General features: G+C 52.0%; 1 long non-coding RNA gene across 1 annotated transcript; it reads left to right on the top strand.

The window, feature by feature from the left end:
* Positions 1–5061: 5061 nt before the first annotated feature.
* LOC140688937 (uncharacterized) lies at positions 5062–6800 on the top strand. The gene is made up of 2 exons (XR_012063760.1): positions 5062–5213; positions 5552–6800. It is a non-coding gene; the product is annotated as an uncharacterized lncRNA (long non-coding RNA).
* Positions 6801–18089: the final 11289 nt, after the last annotated feature.

Below are 18089 nucleotides of genomic sequence, written 5' to 3'. Positions count from 1 at the left end.
AGAGTTCAAGGCCCTGTGGCCACCACAAAAATGCCTCTTTAATTCTGTCCTTGAAAATTCCATCTGGGCCATCCTGGGGAGTCCACGCCGGTCCAGCTCCCCCGGCACTGGCCGCTTCGGCAGCTGTGGCTTCAAACCACATTCGTACAAACCACCGTTTTCTCTTCTTGGGCTTCTAGGGTCTGTTCTCACACACATGCCAGGCTTAGGAAGTTGCGCGGAGGTCAGGAAGTAAGTTCCTCTGGAAGACGGCGATCTGTAACGTTACATCATAGGTCGGGGGCCGTCGGAATAAATCCAGCTCAACTTTTCCCCAAGTTCCTCATCATTTATCTCACCCCCAGCCCCCGCCCCCACCTCGTCCACCTCACCTCACTCGTGCACACGCATCCCCCCTTTGCTCTGCGCCCCCATCACGGGCTGGTAGGGACCCCCTCAAGCCTGCGTCCCCTGCCTGTGGTCCCACCCCGGGCCTGTGACCCAGCTGGACAGCCTGGTCTGAAGTACCAGCCTGGAGAGGGGCCCCGCTGCGAGGCCTCCGACGGACGTGGTCCCTGAGGCAGCAGTCCATCCACTCCGGCTGGAGTCGAGGAGCCTCTGGGAGAACACCGACTGTCCGGACGACATCCTGAGTTACAAGGAAGGCAGCTGCTAAGCAAGCCCCTGGCTGTCCTCACTCAGCCTGAGGACCAGGTGCCCCGTGGGTGCCCCAGCCCCCACCGAGGGCCCGCGAGACGCGGCCGGAGAGCGCGGTGTCCAGCCCCAGGGCAGCCGGGGCAGTGGTGGGGCGGCGGGAGAAGGGCTCGGACGACCCGATGCTTCCTCCCCCCACGCAGCCCTGCACCTGCTTTACACGGAAGGGGAAGCCACATCCTTCATTCTCCCTTCTTTTCTTGTGGCCGTCGGAGAGTTTTCTGGTCCTCGGCAGGGCAACAAGCACTGACCCTCCGTTTCTCTTTCAAGAAGCAGACGCAGGAGGGTTTGCCTGCACTTTAAACAGCCTGCACTCTCGCCCCGAATCAGAAACGCGCAACGACTGGCCCTCCAACTCGATCCCGTCCACTGGGTTTCCTGCCGTCGGGCTGGATTTCCCTTCACGCTGTCAGCCAGGGAGGTGCAGGCGCACAGCTCCCCAGCACATCTGTGAGTTCAGACGGCAACGCTGAAGCAGAGGAACGTGCTGGATGCCGGTTACCGGCTCCCCACTGACCCCTTGATGTCCAAGAAGCGTCGTGACCAACTGAGCGCCCGGCTCGGGGAGACACTGACGTGCGGCGGGCGGTGCCGGGAAGCGCAGGCCACCCCCAGCCCACCCACCGGAGCGGACGCAGCAGAGCTCACACCCCGGGGGCGGTCCCAGCAGCGCTTCTGAATCACCGGCAGCTTGAGTCCTCCAGACAAACTTTTCAAATTTCACTGAAACCCATGAAAACTCCAGAGCTGCTCATTTGAAAATCCTAAAATCCCACGCTGGATAAGACTTTAAAGTCACCTACTCTGACCCTCCTGACGCTGACCAGCAGGGTGGTCCCACAGAACCCCACAGCCTCCCACCACCCAGCACCCAGCCCTCCAAGGGCTCTGCTGGGGGGCCTCACACCGTGGCGGCCCCCTCCGTGGCCTGGGCTGGCCACACGGCACCATCCAGGGGCCCTTCAGCTCCCTTGGTCCAGGCACGTGCAGTGAGGTTTAGGGGGCCCACGTGGCCCTGGCTGCCCTCCATCCAGTGATGCCCTCTTTAAAGAGGTGCCCCTCAGGGGCCCAGCTGCGCCCATGGGTGGCCCGACTCAGCCAGAGCCAGACGGCCACTCCTCTCCCCAGCACCACACTTCCCTGAACACGGCCGTGGCCCACGCGCTTGGCAGGGACCACGTGCCAGTGCTGGATACTAGCCTCGTTCTCAACCAGCCGGCCGCCCCTCTCACCCCCGTTCCCGCTACATCCCACGGCCCCTCCCTGGGCTTCTGCAGTTCGTTTCCTGGACCCACGAGCTGGGCCTTTCGTGGGCCAGATGCTTTCATTGACAAGCAGACAGCTCTTCCACAGACCAAACTCCGGGCACACCCAGCCGTGTCCTGTTAGAGTGGCCTCGGAACATACGGGAAACAAAATCCAGCAGAACCAGAACCGTCAAGTGGAAGCGAGGCTGGGTTCACGTTCCATAAACTGCAGCCCACTATCCACTCAAGTCCCCTTGGGTCCGGGCGGCCTGAAGGAACGGAGGCAGCTACCAAAGCAGCCGCTCCGGGGACGTGCGCGATGGAGCCATCCTCGCTTCGAGCCCCCGGGAGCCCACCCGGGCCGGCACGCACCGCTGCGGCTCACAGGCCTCCTGGCCCACAAAGCCGGCTGACGCCACGCACATCAGAGATCCCCCACCGGGACCACCTCGGGGTGGGCGCCCCCACTGGACCCCCCCACCACCAAGAATCAGAGCGGCCAGTGGGACTCCCCACCATGAGCACTAGGAAGCACCCAACTTCTTGTTTTCCTGGATTTGCAGTCTCTAAAGTGCACTGGTGGGAAGAGAAGAAAAGAAGAGGGGACCAGGAAGGAAAAGGGGAGAGGCTAGTCACATACAGGAATCCTGCTCCTCTTCTGAAACCTGGATGGAACTCCACACGCTCCGGTGTTTAGCAAGAAAGCAAACTTTAAGAGGGACAGGGTCCACTGACCTCCCTGCTCGGGGGAGAAGAAATCGCCCCTTCTCAGCCTGCGTGGAGAAGGGGCTCCCCCTGGGCATGCAAGCCGCCACCAGGGCCATGCCCGGGGTGCAGAGCCCAGCGGGAGGGCGGTCCCTGAATTCTGCCCTGAAGGGGCTGCTAACGCTGGGTCCCGACCACTGCTGGGGAGCCGGGGAGCTGCCTGCTCCCGGGGCCTATAAGCTGATCACCGAAGACCGTCCTCCCCGATGACCCTCTTTCTCCCCACCGGCCCATACATCACGTTTAATTCCCAGCCCACAAGCCCTCCTTTACACTCACTTCTTCGACATGGCTTTGGGTTAAAAGGAAAACTGAGCACAGTCAGAAAAGCAGCACAGTATGAGCTCCCCCCCGAGCACCCCCACTGCTTTGTTGCCGGGATTCCTCTGATGTGGGGGCTGCGCTGGCCAGACCAACTGCTCTGACACACAGCTGCACATGAAAAGGCCATCGCAGCGTCTCCGTCGCACAGCCGGCCTTCCTACGGCGAGTTTCGGATTTTACTGCAGCTCCCTCTGGAAACGCTCACGGCAGTGACATCTGTTTCCTCTCATTGGGACTTTTATGTGCTTCCAGCCAAAAAAGGAGAGGACAGAGTTCATTAATTCAGCACAGTAATAATTACAATGTCCACATAAATTTTGTGGGGTTTGGTGCTTTTAAATCCTGGAGCAGCCACCCCACCTCCTCCCCTCCTGCACTCTTGGTTAAGAAATGAAGGCAGGAAAACTGGTAAAGGTCGGGGTGAGATTCCTGAGGTCTCATCGGCCAGAAGGAACTTGCCACCGGCTGAGAGGATGGGGACGTGCCCCAGACCTCGGGGCCACACAAGGGCGTGGTCGCTCCGCAAGCCTTCCGCCAAACTGCACGGACAGAGGGAGGTTTAGACTGCCAACACACTGTATTTCCTGAAGAAGGTGAAAAACTCTGCCGCGGATCAGCAGGGGCAGGAGATGAGAGGAGGAGGAGGAGGCGGGGCCAGGACTTCTTCCTAAAAGCACAGAATCACTGAGAGCTTTAGTCAGAGAAGTGACTTGATAAGATGCGTGTTTTTAAAAGATGCCTCTAGCTGGAGTTTGGAGGGTGGATTAAAAACAGCAATACTTGCATAAGTGAAACGAAAAGACAACCTACAGACTGGGAGAAAATATTTGCAAATGATGCGACCAACAAGGGATTAATTTCCAAAATATACAAACAGCTCATACAACTCAATAACAAAAAACACAAACAGCCCAATCCAAAAATGGCCAGAAGACCTAAACAGACATTTCTCCAAGGAAGACATCCAGATGGCTAAGAGGCACATGAGAAGATGCTCGATGTCGCTAATTATTGAAGAAATGCAAATCAAAACTACAGTGAGCTATCACCTCGCACCAGTCAGAATGGCCAGCATTAAAATGTCTACGAGTCATAAATGGAAAGCTCACAAGCAGGAATTTCTCCCAAGCTGGCATGATACTCCCTGTGACTGACAAGGAGGAAAAACCCACCCCAGTGAGCAGGGCGGGGGCGGGGGCGGTCACTGTCTGGCCGAGGGGGCTGGGAGGCCGCAGTGTCCACGGCAGGGACGGGGTCAGGAGAACAGAAGCAGCCCGTGGGCCCCGCTGCTGTCGGTCCGGCTTCCGCAGACCTTGGACAGCCAAGGGCTGAGACGCGGTGACAGTGACACACACAGGGACCCTTCGTCTCATCTGCCGGACACAGAGAACAAACTAGTTCTTACCACCGGGCTGAGGGGTGGGGAGGAGGGGCAAGATAGGGGAAGGGAATTAAAAGGTACAAGCTACTAGGTATAAAATATAAATAAGATACAGACAGGGATCTTACGTGCAACACAGAGAATAGAGCAAACATTTTATAATAACTTCATGTGGAGTATAACCTATAAAAATATCAAATCATATGTTGTATACCCAAAACCAACATAAAATTGTAAACTAATGATATCTTAATAAAGACTTTCTTCTTTAAACAGAGGTCAGCGAACCACGTTCCATGGGCAAAATCTTCTACCCATTTTTATAAATAAAGTTTTGCTGGAACAGGGTCACGCTCACCGGTTCAGTATCACCCACGGTCACTCTCGCTGCAGTGGAGGTGCTGAGCCATCGTGACAGAGGCCATATGTCCTGTAACATCTGAAATATTTACTGTCTGGCCCTCTGCAGGTGAAGTTTTCCAACACCTCTGCCCAAAATGGTTATGCTGTCTGCGGTAACAAACAACTCCAAAATCCCAGTGAATTCACACATTTATTTCTCACTCCCACAGAGCCAGCTGTGGGTCTGGACAACCTCCAGGCACACTGTTCTCTGTGAAGTCATACAAAGGAGATGGTCTCAGTCCGGTGGCTCTGCCATCACCAGTTTCCTGGGTCCCCTGGTGAAGGGGGAGAGCACAGAGTCCTCACCCCACTTTCCCATGACCCCACCTGGATCGCTTCAAGGGGGCCGGGAAGTGTAACCCTCTGGATGGCTGGAAGGAGACAGAAACCAGATATTGGTAAGCTTTATAATATCTACCAAGTAGACTTTATGACATCGTAGTAATCTCTTTCCATTCCTATTAAAAAGCTTTTATTTGGTTGTTAAATTTTCAACATGTATTGACATGCTCCCATGGGTTTTCTCCAAAGGAAATGCAATGTGATAAATGATACTTGTAAACCTTCTGTGAGGGACTCATTCATGTGTTACTGCAATACAGTCTATTTAGTCAAAATTCATTCTTTTTTTATAACAGTTGAATTTTCTGTATTAATATTTTATTTTTGCAGCTGTGTTCATATGTGAGACTAAGCTGTCACTTCCCCTTTTTGTACTACATTGTTTTTATATTAGGGAAGGTCTCGGTCCCGGTACTCATCAAAATCAATTTTGCAAAATTCTGGTGTCCAAGTATTTTGAATAGTTACACAAAACGAGGAGACAAAGGAATATGTTCCAAACAAAAGAACAAGACAAAACTTCAGAAAAACAACTAAACGAAACAGAGATAAGCAACCTTCTAGATAAGGAGTGAAAAGTAATGGTCATAAAGATTCCCGCTGACCTCAGAAGAATGGAGGAACACGCTGAGAACTTCAACAGAGAGAGACAAAATATTAAAAAGAACCTATCAGAGCTAAAGAAGAATGGAGGAACACGCTGAGAACTTCAACAGAGAGAGACAAAATATTAAAAAGAACCTATCAGAGCTAAAGACACTAGAGGGAACCAAGAGCAGATTAGACGATGCAGAAGAGAACACGGGTGATCTGGAAGACAGGCTAGTGGGAATCACCCAACCTGGACAACAAAAGGAATGAAGACTGCTGAAGGAGCTCTGGGACAACATCAAGCTTACTGATACCTGCACCACAGCAGTTCCAGAGGGAGGAGAGAAAGATGAAGGGACAGCAAGCCCAGGGGTGCAATAATGACTGAAAACATTCTCAGCCTGGTGAAGAAGACAAGCATCCAGGTCCAGGACGCACAGGGAGCCCCAAACAAAACGAACCCGAGGAGACCCACACCGAGACCCGCCATCATCAAAAGGTCGGAATTTAAAGTTAAAGAGATGCTTCAGAGTCGAAGGAGGAACAAAGATTTTCTCAGACAAGCAAAAACTAAAAGGGTTCATTACCACTAAAGTAGCCTTTTAGGAAACGTTAACAATAATTTCTTTGAACAGAAAAGAGCATTTTAACTAGAAATATGAGAATTATGAATGAAAAAAAAATCTCACTGGGAAAGGCAAAACTGTAGTAAAGACAGTGGATCAAGCACCTCTGTAGTTACTAGGAAGGGTAAAAGACAGAACCAGTAGAGTCTCCTGTGTCTACAATAGTTAGTTAAGGCACACACAACATTTTTTAAATGTGAAAGGTGACATCAAAGACATAAAATGTGGTGGGAGAGAGTAAAAACGCAGTGTTTTCAGACACACTCAGACTTAAGAAAGCATCAACTTCAAACAGACCACGACACACACAGGCTGTGACATAGGAACCTCGCGGTAACCGCAAACCAAAAACCAAAGACGCGCACAAAGTGAAGAGAAAGGAAGAAAACGTAACAGTGTAAAGTCATCAGATCAGAAGGGACAAGAGCAAAAGAAGAAGAAAGGATGAGCCAAGAACAGCAAAAATAACCAGAAAATAATTAACAAAATGGCAGTAAGTCCACAACTATCACAATTACTTTAAATGTAAATGGACTGAACACTCCACTCAAAAGGTGGGTGAATGGATTAAAATAAATAAATATATATATATATATATATATATATATATATATATACACACACCTTAAAACATAGGCTGTAATAAGTGATCAAAAAAAAAAAAGGCATTATGCAGAGATAAAGGGATCTATCCAGCAAAAGGACATCACTCCAGGAAGAGCTGTCCGCCACTCCGCTGGCAGCCAGGCTGGTCTCCCACTCCCTCTCTGCCCAGTTTTGGAAGCAGGGGGGATGTGTCTGGTGAATTGTGAGAGGCAGGGAGGTGATGGCAGAGGCGTTCTGTAATTCTTAGTCTTTACCTCATGGTCCTAAAATGACCACTAGACATAAAACCAACCACATTCGTGTTTCAACCTGGAAAACGTCAGGGGGAATAAAAGTGATGGAGGTAAAGTGAGAAAGTGAAATGTCCCAGAAATGTCCAGCAGCCCCCCAGGTACTTCCGACTGGTCTGTATCGCGGTGTCACATGGTCCCCTCCAGCTACAGAGGAGACCTGGAAACACCGTCCTAGTGGCCGAAACGCTACCTGACAGCAGCTGGGGCTGCCGGTGCAGAGGGCGGGGAGAGTGACTTGGGGAGGGCGGGCAGGCCTGCCCTCCAGCCGTGTGGATTTCACAGGAAATCCATTACCCTAACTTTGTAAAAGCTCATTGTAATGCCTGCTTGGATTTCCAAAATGCCTTTATTCGGAGTGGTAAACATCTTAAAAGTTATATTTTATTCTCTAAAAGTCTGTGTGGCGGTTTTTGGCCTGTTTGTTTGCTTTTTACAGATGCTTCCAGGCTGAATTTGTGGACCATGGTTTGGACACCACAAGGATTGTTTTATTCTTTATGGTCAATAAAAAAGCGTTCCCTTAGAAGTCAAAGAACATCATCAGAAGTGGTATGCAAAGGCGCAAACCTGAAACTACTCCCCAAAAGCCAAAATCAGATTTTTTTTCATTGAAAGTGTCCCAAGGCATCATTCCTCCCCACTGAAATACGTCAGGAAAGGGCATCTGCTCACCCTTGGGATAAACCGTCTAATGGCGCCATGAACCCCACCCAGCCCCTCTGCACACAGCCTAAGGAGAAGCAGGCGTTCCCAGTGGTCCCCACCCTTTGCTCTCCCTTCGAGGCAGAGGCTTCAGCAGGAGCCCCTTGTGGAGGTTGCTGGTAATCCCCTTCTTACTGGTTTCCCAAGCCAGGTGGAGGGAAAGATGTTCCTCTGATTACAGGGGAGAGACACTGTCCTTCCCTTCCAACTCTGGCCACAGGACCAGATTTCCTTACCCGGAGGCATTCGCACCTCTGCACACCTGCCCAGGGTGGAGGGTTTGCACTTTTGAGGACAGAGATCCAGGCTCCCGTTCCAGCTCCACCCCGGGACAGGTAAGTGCCTGACAATTAGGTCTGACTGTGGAGGCATCCACGTCGCAGACACCCAGCTACACACCTGCACAAGGAGCCTGCACCCACCCAAGTCCCCCTTCCACAAGGTCCCACGTGACCCAGGTAACTGACCACTCGAGTGACCCCGCTTCTCCCTCCCTGCGCCCCAATCTCCACTCTTATGCTTTAGAGTCACCAATAAGGAGTGTACCAGCCAAACCCCAGGCACACGACCTGGGACCCTAACAAAGGCAGAGCCCCAGGTCCTTTCTCCCTCCCTGTCTCTCGACCTGACCCGGATGAGCGGCCTGGGCGGGCTGTGTGTCCTCCCACGGCTCTGCCCAGGGGGACGTCTGTGGGAGCTGCCCCGGCAGGGCGGCCCAGGTCTCCCCTAACTGGCAGCGTCACCACCAGAAGCCTGAGACCGACGGGAACCACTCTGCTACGGAGACACGTACAGCAACTCCTCAAGTGTGCACTGTGTGTGTCCCAATAAAGCTTTATTTACAAAAGCAGGCAGGGGGCTGGATTTGACCCAGGGACCATAGTTCACTGACCTCTGCTAAAGCGCGTTCCTCCGTGGTCCCCAGACTTACTGCTCTGGGGCAAGGGGGTGCTAGAGCTTGTCCCTTGAGCAGGGCCAGAGGCTGAAAACCAGGCTTGCTTCCCTCCTGGGAGGGCTGTTACAGTTTCTTTTAGTTTTTTTAAGAACCAAAGTTGGAGAAGTTGAATCAATTCCCACCCCCGACCCGACCACCCATCACTTGGATGTGACTTGGAGTTGGGGGTGGATGGAGAATGGAGGGTCAGTGGGCCCTGGAAGGTCCCTGAAGGCCACCCGGAGGGGTCCAGGCCAACTTGGGACCGCTCGCCCGGCAGCTGGCGGGCTTCACGGGTCACAGGTGGGCAGCGCTGCGGAGGGAGCAGGCCTGAGGCTCTGTCCGCACAGACCCAGCCTGCCCAGAGGTCCCAAGGGGCTGGGGCCTCAGAGCCCCGCAGGAGCCGGGGCCCCTCACCCGCTGCCCCCAGGTCACCTCACACACACTGCCGGCCAAGGATGGAAGCAAGAGTGAATGACTCCCAAACCCAACACCACAGCATTGCCTGAAGAGATTTTTTTAATTATTGGATGAAGACTGGATTTCAGAAAGTACAGGACTAAACGTGAATGTCCCTCCAACCTCTGCCTGAGGAGGCTGAGAACGATCACTTTCTCCAGCAAACAAAGAACTGCCATTTCTCAGCCGTCAGAGCCGTGAGACGGCGGGGACCGCCCACCCTGCATGCTGCCTGTAGTACTGCCAACACCAGCACTGTTTCCACAAACTAGGTGGCTCAGAACAACGCAGACTTATCACCTCACGAGTCTGGAGGTCACACATCCAAAACAGGTCTCCTGGGGTAAAATCAGAGTGTGGGCGGCGGTGTCCCCTCTGGGTCCCACAGAGTGTAGCCCCCCCAACCCTGGACTCGAAGCCTCGGGCTGAGCCCGTCTGGCGCTGTCATCGCGACAGTCCCCTCTGCCAGCTACAAGGACCCCTGTGACCACACTGGGCCCATCCGGATACTCTGGAAAGCGCCCTATTTTAAATTCAGGAATTAACCATCTGGAACCTCCCCTCCCCTGGCCCTTAGCACCAGCGAGGGGGCTGCGTCCGAGCACAGGCAGCGTGCATTTTAGGTAAGATCTGTTCCGAACAGGTGTGCACGAACCCAGACAAGTCTTCGGTGGCAGCTGAGAGCAGAGAAAAACTAAAGCATCCAAAAGCAAGTAAGTCAGTGAGGTCCCTCTCACCCGAGTTTCAAACAGTAAACTCAGGACAATTATATACGGATGTTTTTAACAATAAAAAAAGGCAGGAGTTTCAGCTTTTTAAATTTCTGTTGTTTTTAAGCTTTGCTTTCCCCGTGTTGGAGGTTCAGTCTGGTACTTGGTACGTAGACAGGCCTTTTGCGTGTTAGCCTGTGGGCGTAGGGGGGACACACGTGGAGCCCAGAATATAACCACGTCCATCGTTAAATCAGAAAGTTGTCAACATTTGAGTGAAGGATCGGACGCTGATAAACACACACCTTATGCAGTTAGAAGACATTGTTGAAAACATTAACACTTACAACGAATGTCAGCAATGAAACTGAAGGTATTCTGTAGTATCTCTTCATGAATGACACCACCAGGGTTTACCCCCCTGATCGCTGTAATTATCCCAATTTTATAATGGGAAACGCTTTATATCAACTATCTCTTATCTTCTAAGGGAGGTAAGTTTTGTATCTGTCCTTAAAATCAAGACAAATACTTCCTTCAGTTGGTAATTGCAGTTTAAATTAAAAATATATTTACCAGTTTGAGTTGTTTGAGATGATAAACCAGTTAGCTGGGGTTTCCGGGGTCCAGACTCAAGACTTAAGACTGCACTGCCACCTGGTGGCGGTGTCAAACTTTACAACCATTCATTTTGAGAGCCAGCCAGCCTCTCCCTTTTAAATAATAAAAACGAAATGTTGGTTATCACTTAACCTCAAGAAAAATGAAAGCGTCTGAGGGACAGGGTGTTGGAGATGCCAAATTAAAACAACACGCCCAAGTCTTCTTAGAAGATCCGTTAGCCCTTTCCTCCTGCGGGATACAGCCCCACCCCACTGACACCTGGGGACCACGGTGAGCACCCGCCAGGTGGCCCTGGAGGACATACAGCACTTCCAAGACCCCTCTTTACCTTAAAACCCAGCAGTACCATTTAGCCAGAACAAAGCTGGCAAGGCTTCGAAGGTTAGGAAGCCAAATGCAGTTATTGACCTAGTTTTAGAAAGAGTGCCAAGCACAGGTGTTACCCGAATCCAAGGAAGTCTTGTGATTCTTACTTCCAACACATCACAAGAGTTAAAAATATTGGGGCTGAGATTTTGAGGAGAATTTCCTAAGACAAAGCGATGTCGTGTAATAACCAGCATTTATGGACAAAAGAACTCAGGGCTGCGCATTGGAGCCCCGGCCCGCGGGTCTCGGTGCCCAGGCCTGCTCCTCTGCCCTTTGGAGCAGAGCCTGAGGCCACCCAGTGACTCCTGAGGGAAGGGAAGCTGTTCCCAGGGGCCTTGCCCAGGAATGCCTGAGCCACATCTGGTAGGAAGGGGCCCTGCTCCCCCCAATCGCGTTCCCCCCATTCCTGAGGTTGGGGCCAAACACAGACACGCCCCTTGGGGCTGGCAGGACCCTCTGAGCCCTGTCACCACCATCTCCCCTGGTGGGAGGAAACAAAGTTCCACAAGAGCACACAGGTGCATCCCCGCCGGCCATGCCAGCCACGCCACCTACCCCGGGCCTGGGCCCAGAACCCGCAGGAAGCCCCTCCTCCCCTCCAGGCCCAAGGCTTGCTTCACTCCCAGTGACTGCCGACGGCACACAGTTACGTGGGTGCCTGCCTGGCCCCTGAGCTCCAGCAGGCACGAGGCCCGCGTGGCTCCGTCGTCTAGTCAAGATGGTCTGATCTTACACACATGCTCATCTTGTGTGCGATGATGCTAAAAGGGCCCTAAACTAAAAGGATGGGGATGCCCCGAGCCACCCAAAGACCTCTGTCTGCACTTTCTGGAAACTTCCCTGGACCTAGAACATGCCCTGTGAACCCAGAGGGGGTGGGCGTGTGCCGGACAGGGTGGTGAGGAAAGAGGGCTGCAGAGGGATTATCATCCAGGACGGCGGAGCCAAAGCTGATTGAGGAGACGAGACAAAAGCTGCTCACGGGGGGAACGTGGCACCAGGGGAGGCTCCTCAGCTGCATGGAAGATGGAAGGTCGTGGTGCAGAGCAGGGCCGCTGCGCTCCCACGCTCTTGAGATGCTTCTGTCCTGGTGGCGACAACCTCCAGGAAGAGGCGCGAGTGTGGGTGGCAGAGGGGGTGAGGACAGTTTCAGGAACTGGGAACTGGCCAGTGCGGTCCCCGGGCGTGAGCGGGGCCAGGTGGAGAGGTGGGCCCCTCGCAGGGTGGGCTCCAGGGACCAGGAACCGCTGTGCAAGCGGAAGAGGAAAGGCTGATTCCAAGGAGGCACGAGAACGAGGAAGGAGCGCGCCCCTCCCCCCGCCCTGCAGTGTCTTCTCCAGCGACAGGCGGACATCTGGCCAGTGTGGTGGCCAGAGGCTGCTCAGAGGCTGCAGGTGGAGGGGCTGCAAGGGTCCTGCTGGGGTCGGAGCTTCAAGGGGAGGGGTGTGGAACCAGGGCAGGGCTTCCGAGTTCTCTGTGAACTAAAATTCATAGCAGGTCACGTGTTGTGTTGTCAACCCGGGTGCATGCACAAGGCTTCTCTCAACATTCATTAAGCACCTACGACATGCAGTCTGTCCCAGGCACAGGGACTACAGCAGTGAACAAAACGTACAAAATCCCACGGAATCTCCATCCTGGTGGAGGAGCAGACAGAACACAGGTGAAGTGGGCACACGGTGACGGCAGTGGCGGTTGTGGGGGGGGCGCTCAATCCAGCCAGGGTGGCCCAGGAAGGCCTCCCGGAGGTGATGCCGAGCCACGTGGGCACAGAGGGGGAGCGCTCGGGCAGAGATCACAGCACACACAGCCTGCGAGCCTACAACGTGCTGGAGTGTTCCGTGAATCCCCAGAGACCAGCAAGATGGAGAGAAGGAAGGAGCAGGAGGTGAGCGGGGGTGGCAAGTCTTGTAGGACTGTGGGGTCTGGACATTTACTCAGAATGGAACAACTGCTCATTTCCCGAGCATCCTCTTCACACTGAGCTCTGCTCCTCAGACACGGCTAGGATCCCGCCTGACGGAGGAGAAAGCCGGGTGCAGAGAAGATGCCCTGGGTGGTACCTAGCAGGGCGACCAGGCCGAATTATAACGGCGTGGTGTGACCCCAGACCCCAGGCTTGTCGTAAGCGCTTCCTTCCCAAGCTGCTCACGTTCCATAACTGACACTGTGATGCTAGAAACCACTCCTGTAGCTGATAATCTGGCGGAAAGGCCAGCTATAAAGAGCCTGGCTTTCAAAATACCTTGAATTCGGAAACCACGTTGCAGCCACACCCCAGCTTCTAGCCACGATGCAGTGAGTCGCTCTTGATGCCAAGATTCTCAAAAGCAGAAAATTTTTTATTTACTACTCCCAGTCCTTAGAGTGCCTGAGACCACAGCAAGTTCTCGCTTTTACTGAATTGAACACCATGAAGCCAGTCTCACGGTTTCACTGCCCTCCTGTCGGGGGCAGCCCAGCGCAGCAAAGACCCAAGCCTGGGGCAGGACCCAGCTCGCTCCCCCACCCCGCCCCCGGCCAGTCTGGACGAGCCCACTCCCCCAAGTTCTTGTCCTCTGTGAGAAAGTGAGCAACTGAGATGAACGCAGGGACCGTGCGGGAACTAAGGCGGAAGAAGCTTAAGACAGGGAGTGACGGGCACTGCAGGTAAAACTCAGCGCCAGCACATCTCTGCGTGTGGGGGCACAAGCCCTGTGTTCCATGCCTTGAGTTTTTCAAAAGTAGGAGTTGCCCATTTTTATGACATTTCTGCATCTTCAAAACATGCAAGAAAAACCACCTCCGCCCAACACACACAGGAGCATCCACGCAGCCTGCAGCCTGTGCATAAACACGCGTCCTCGACCTCCTCTGCTCCCTCCTACGGCCACGTGTGCGTAGGACACAGGCACACAGCCGGTGGCTCTGAGGGCGACACCTGTCAGACCAACTGTCCTGACCGCCTTGGTACCTCAGCCCTAGAGCAAGGCCCGGCCGTGAGAGGGGCAGCGTCGGCAGGAGGGGCAGGCAGGTGTCGGGCCACCGTGTCAACCCTGCAAAGGCGGCGACAGGCAACGTCCCTCCAGGGTCCACGCCGGCAGAGGAGAGGGCGCCCTGCCCTGCGGACACACGGGACGCCGAGGGCTGTACTGGGAAGTGTGGGGCCTCCAAGGAGGGACTTGTAAGTGACAGGAGGACTAGGGAAGTCACATTTTAAAGCACGAAAGTACAGCACACACAGTCACACACACGCGTGGTAAGAGACTGACGCACGGACAAGAAGGACATAAACTTGAGGCGCGTGTCCGCCAGGGAAACGCGACCAGGGAAGCGTACAAAGGGGACTTCGATGATTTACCCCTTGAACAAAAGCATCTAAAGCAAATATGGAGAAATAAAACGTTAAAGCTGAGGACAATGTCATGGAAAGGGGCAAAAGGGACACAAAAGCCCGCCACGGGCTGGTGCCCAGCTTGTCCCCGCCACGGGCGGGGCGGGGCGCGGCGCGGCGAGGCTCAGTCCTTGGCTGCGGTGCACTGCTTTGGAGACGAGAGGTAGGAGTATTGGCTGGAAAGAATGTTTACATACTTAACTAGTTTGAACACTGCCTGTGGGAATATGCGTACCATTTACTAACTCCACCAAACGCACGGGTGTTACAAGACTCACTAAGACCTCAGTAACGGCCCCTGTCCCCTCACGTCGCCTTGCTGTGCAAGCGTTCTGAGGATGAACACAAATTTTTAGCACTTTATGAAGTTCACATCAAGACCCTTCATATACATATTCCAGACCTCCCTGAAATTCCACCCACGTGTCTTACAAAGGAACACTTCACCCAATTAAAAATTAAGATCCTCAAGAAGGTATGTCTGCATTGCAGAATGAAGAATCTTGGTAAGAAACCACGATTTCTTAAAACATACGAGGAATCTCCCGGCTGACCAATTCCACGGCAGGGGTTGGGGGTGCAATCTCAGAGTGTAAGAGCATCTTTCCTTTGAGAAGATGTGGATGCACTTGATGAATTAAACATGATCATTAAACTTTTAAAAGAAAATCTTGATTTTATTTCAGTCATTTCATAAAACTTAGTTTCTGGCAAAGTACACAACAGCACCCACTCTGCAGCAAAGCTCTCCTGGGCTTCTCAACAGTTCTCCTTCAAGCTCAACTTTTCAAGGGAAGTATTTCCCTAAATCTAATTCAAAGTAGTGTGATACACACCCTCACATATTTATCTACATATTACACACTTAGGGACATACACTTGGATTAAAATGGCACACAAGTCTGCCCCCCAACACGATATTAAAACTGTATCATAACTCCTGACAAACCCCTACTGCTTGAAACAAGGAAGGTACTAAAATGAGAAATCCTTCCTGCTCAGTAATGTAAAATAGACAATTACTTGCAATCTCAACTCTCCAAGAATTTTCTTAGAACTTAGTTGTCAACAATTTCTCCCCCTAAAAAGGACCTGTATTTTCCCACAAGGTCCTGAGTGTGCACGTTACTTACCTCCTCTGTTCTTCGCAGAGCTATAAACAGTGTCTAGAATTTAGACCATAAATTACCAGGTTTCAGACACGTGGTTTATATAATCACTGAATCTTTAAGAACCACATAGAAAAGACTGAGGTCACACGCTGCTCCCCAGCCTTGAAGTTCACACGAACCATCTCTGAGTCCCACAGACTCTGGATTACTAAACCTGTTTAGTTATGCTCGTGCTGGTTTTGTTCGAGAGCTGAGATTGTTAACAGCCAGTTACCTCTTCTCACTTCTTTGGGAGACAAAGGTGAGAAAAGAAGTCTTCACCAACCCAGGACCAAAGGTTCCACAAGGAAATGCTACACAGAAGTGTTGCAGTCAGCACTCCGTACCTGCAGGCGTCACACCCACGGACACGAGCGCTGACTTCCCCGCCCTTCTGGACAAGGGAGTGGGGTATCCCTGGACTCTGGATTCCGTGGGGGCCCCTGGCACCGGCCCCCGCAGATGCGGAGGGACGACCAAACTGCCTTTACACTGCATCTAAGACATCACAAAGCAGCATGAAATTTTTTTTTTTGTAAAGACCTGGTTTGGACAGGACACAAGTCACTCCCCTCGCATGGTAGATGACATGGTTAAGAGCCTGGGATCCAGGCCCAGCCCATCGGGATCTGACGTCTGCCCTGTTACAGCTCTGTAACCCTGAGCATGGCTGATTTCTCTAAGCCTCTCCACCCGTCCCCTAGGATGGCGGTAAGAACAGGACCTATTCCACAGGACCTGCGTATTACCCGAGGACATGAAACCTGGCACATGACACAAGCACCTTCAAAACCATTTTATGCTTTAAGAAATACATGATGGGTGAAATAAACCTTAGGTGGGTCGTCATTTTGGGTGTCTGCCAGCAAATTGGTAATTAAAACTGAATCCCACAAAATTTCTCAAATCACTTCTTTTTGCACAGAAAGCTCAGATCTATTTGCAAGTTAAAAACCTTCACTGGTGTTTTAACATCGCAACCTTTAAGACAGCTCTTGCAACAAGCAACACCTAAAGGTAATTCCTGCAACTTATTTTAAGACTGACATACAAGGAATTCTGAAAATGCAGTTTCCCTACATTGCAGGACTCAGGTCTTACTGAAACCTATTTTGTGCCTGGCTTTAGCATTTAAAAGCCTACAGAGCAGCTGTCTCCTGCAGATTAAACAAATGGATGCTGGGTCTCCGCCCCAAACCAGCTCAGGCAGCATCTGCCAGGCGCCGTTCGGGTGTCAGGTCACTTTAAGAGTGTTGTGAGTTAACACACGGCCGCAGTTGAGCACCACGGCTAAAACCTAACAAAATGAACGGTGACTTGAGGGGTCTCCTGCACCTGTTTTCAAGGTAGGAGTTACATACAAGATCAACTGGAAAACGAGAAACTCAGTTTGAGAACAGGGAATGTGGTAAAAGGAGGGTGTAATTAGAAAGGGAGTTACCTGGCCAATCAAGCTTTACACTGTAGGTAAAACATCTGTAACTTTACAAAGAAGTGATCATAAAAATAAAGCAGGTATTTCTGCAGTCGTTTATACTTGGTTTTCCATAAATCAGAGAAATCAGCTTAAGTGGAAAAACCCCAGGCTACAGAGCTGTCTGTAACTCATCCCACCTAGACAGCACCAGTACTGCATGGGCGTAAACGAGCGCAGACGCCGGCGCTGCTGGACGCCAGGCCGTGGCATCGCTTTTCATAATTTCCCGAGTCCCCTAAAACGCACACATTATTTCTACAATGAGAAATGCAGGAAGAGAAAGCCTCTCCCTTTAGGGATGGATGCTCAAACTTCTCGGCACCAATCCCCCGCAGGCTGGGCATTCTTCCAAGACGCACTGTCTGCAGAGAACTCTCCAGAAGCCGGGCTTGGACCACTGCGGGCTCTCACGTGAGGAAATGAAAAAGCAGCTGCCCCCTTTCCTGCCGAAGGCCCTTAAACTCACGGTCGCTTAGAAAAGACTGCCACCAGGACTCAAGTCCCAGGCCGTCACTGGCTATTACTGCCCGACAGACATTAATACACAAACCATCACGCTCTGCCGAAGTCCTTTCAGTTTTTTAGAAAGGAAAATGACACTTCACCACATTTTTAAAGTTTATTTATTCACGCAATAGTTTAATTTCCTCTGAAAGCTAGAATATGAAGATCATTTACCTTATTCTGCTGTCTTTCCACACGACAGCCAGCCATCTCTCCCCAACGCTCATAAAGGGCAATTTTCAAAAACCTGTGCACACACCCAAACCACTGAACAGGAGTGCACAAAGCTCTGGGAAAACAGGCACTGGAGTGCTTTCAAAGTGCCGAAGGAGTACGTTTAGGAACGAAACTGTAAGAACTGTTTTCCTTCTTACCTTGTTGATAAAACTTGTTCTCAAAGTGGCATGTTTTGAATGACTACAATCCAGAAGTAATTCCCACAGCAGATAATATCAACCTTCGGGAACTTCTGAGACAACTGAAGGAGAAATCAAGATTTTTTTTCTTTGACCA

Source organism: Vicugna pacos, chromosome 24 (genome assembly GCF_048564905.1).
Source record: "Vicugna pacos chromosome 24, VicPac4, whole genome shotgun sequence".
Classification (NCBI taxonomy): Eukaryota; Metazoa; Chordata; class Mammalia; order Artiodactyla; family Camelidae; genus Vicugna; species Vicugna pacos.
This window is presented reverse-complemented; position numbering and strand designations above follow the sequence as displayed.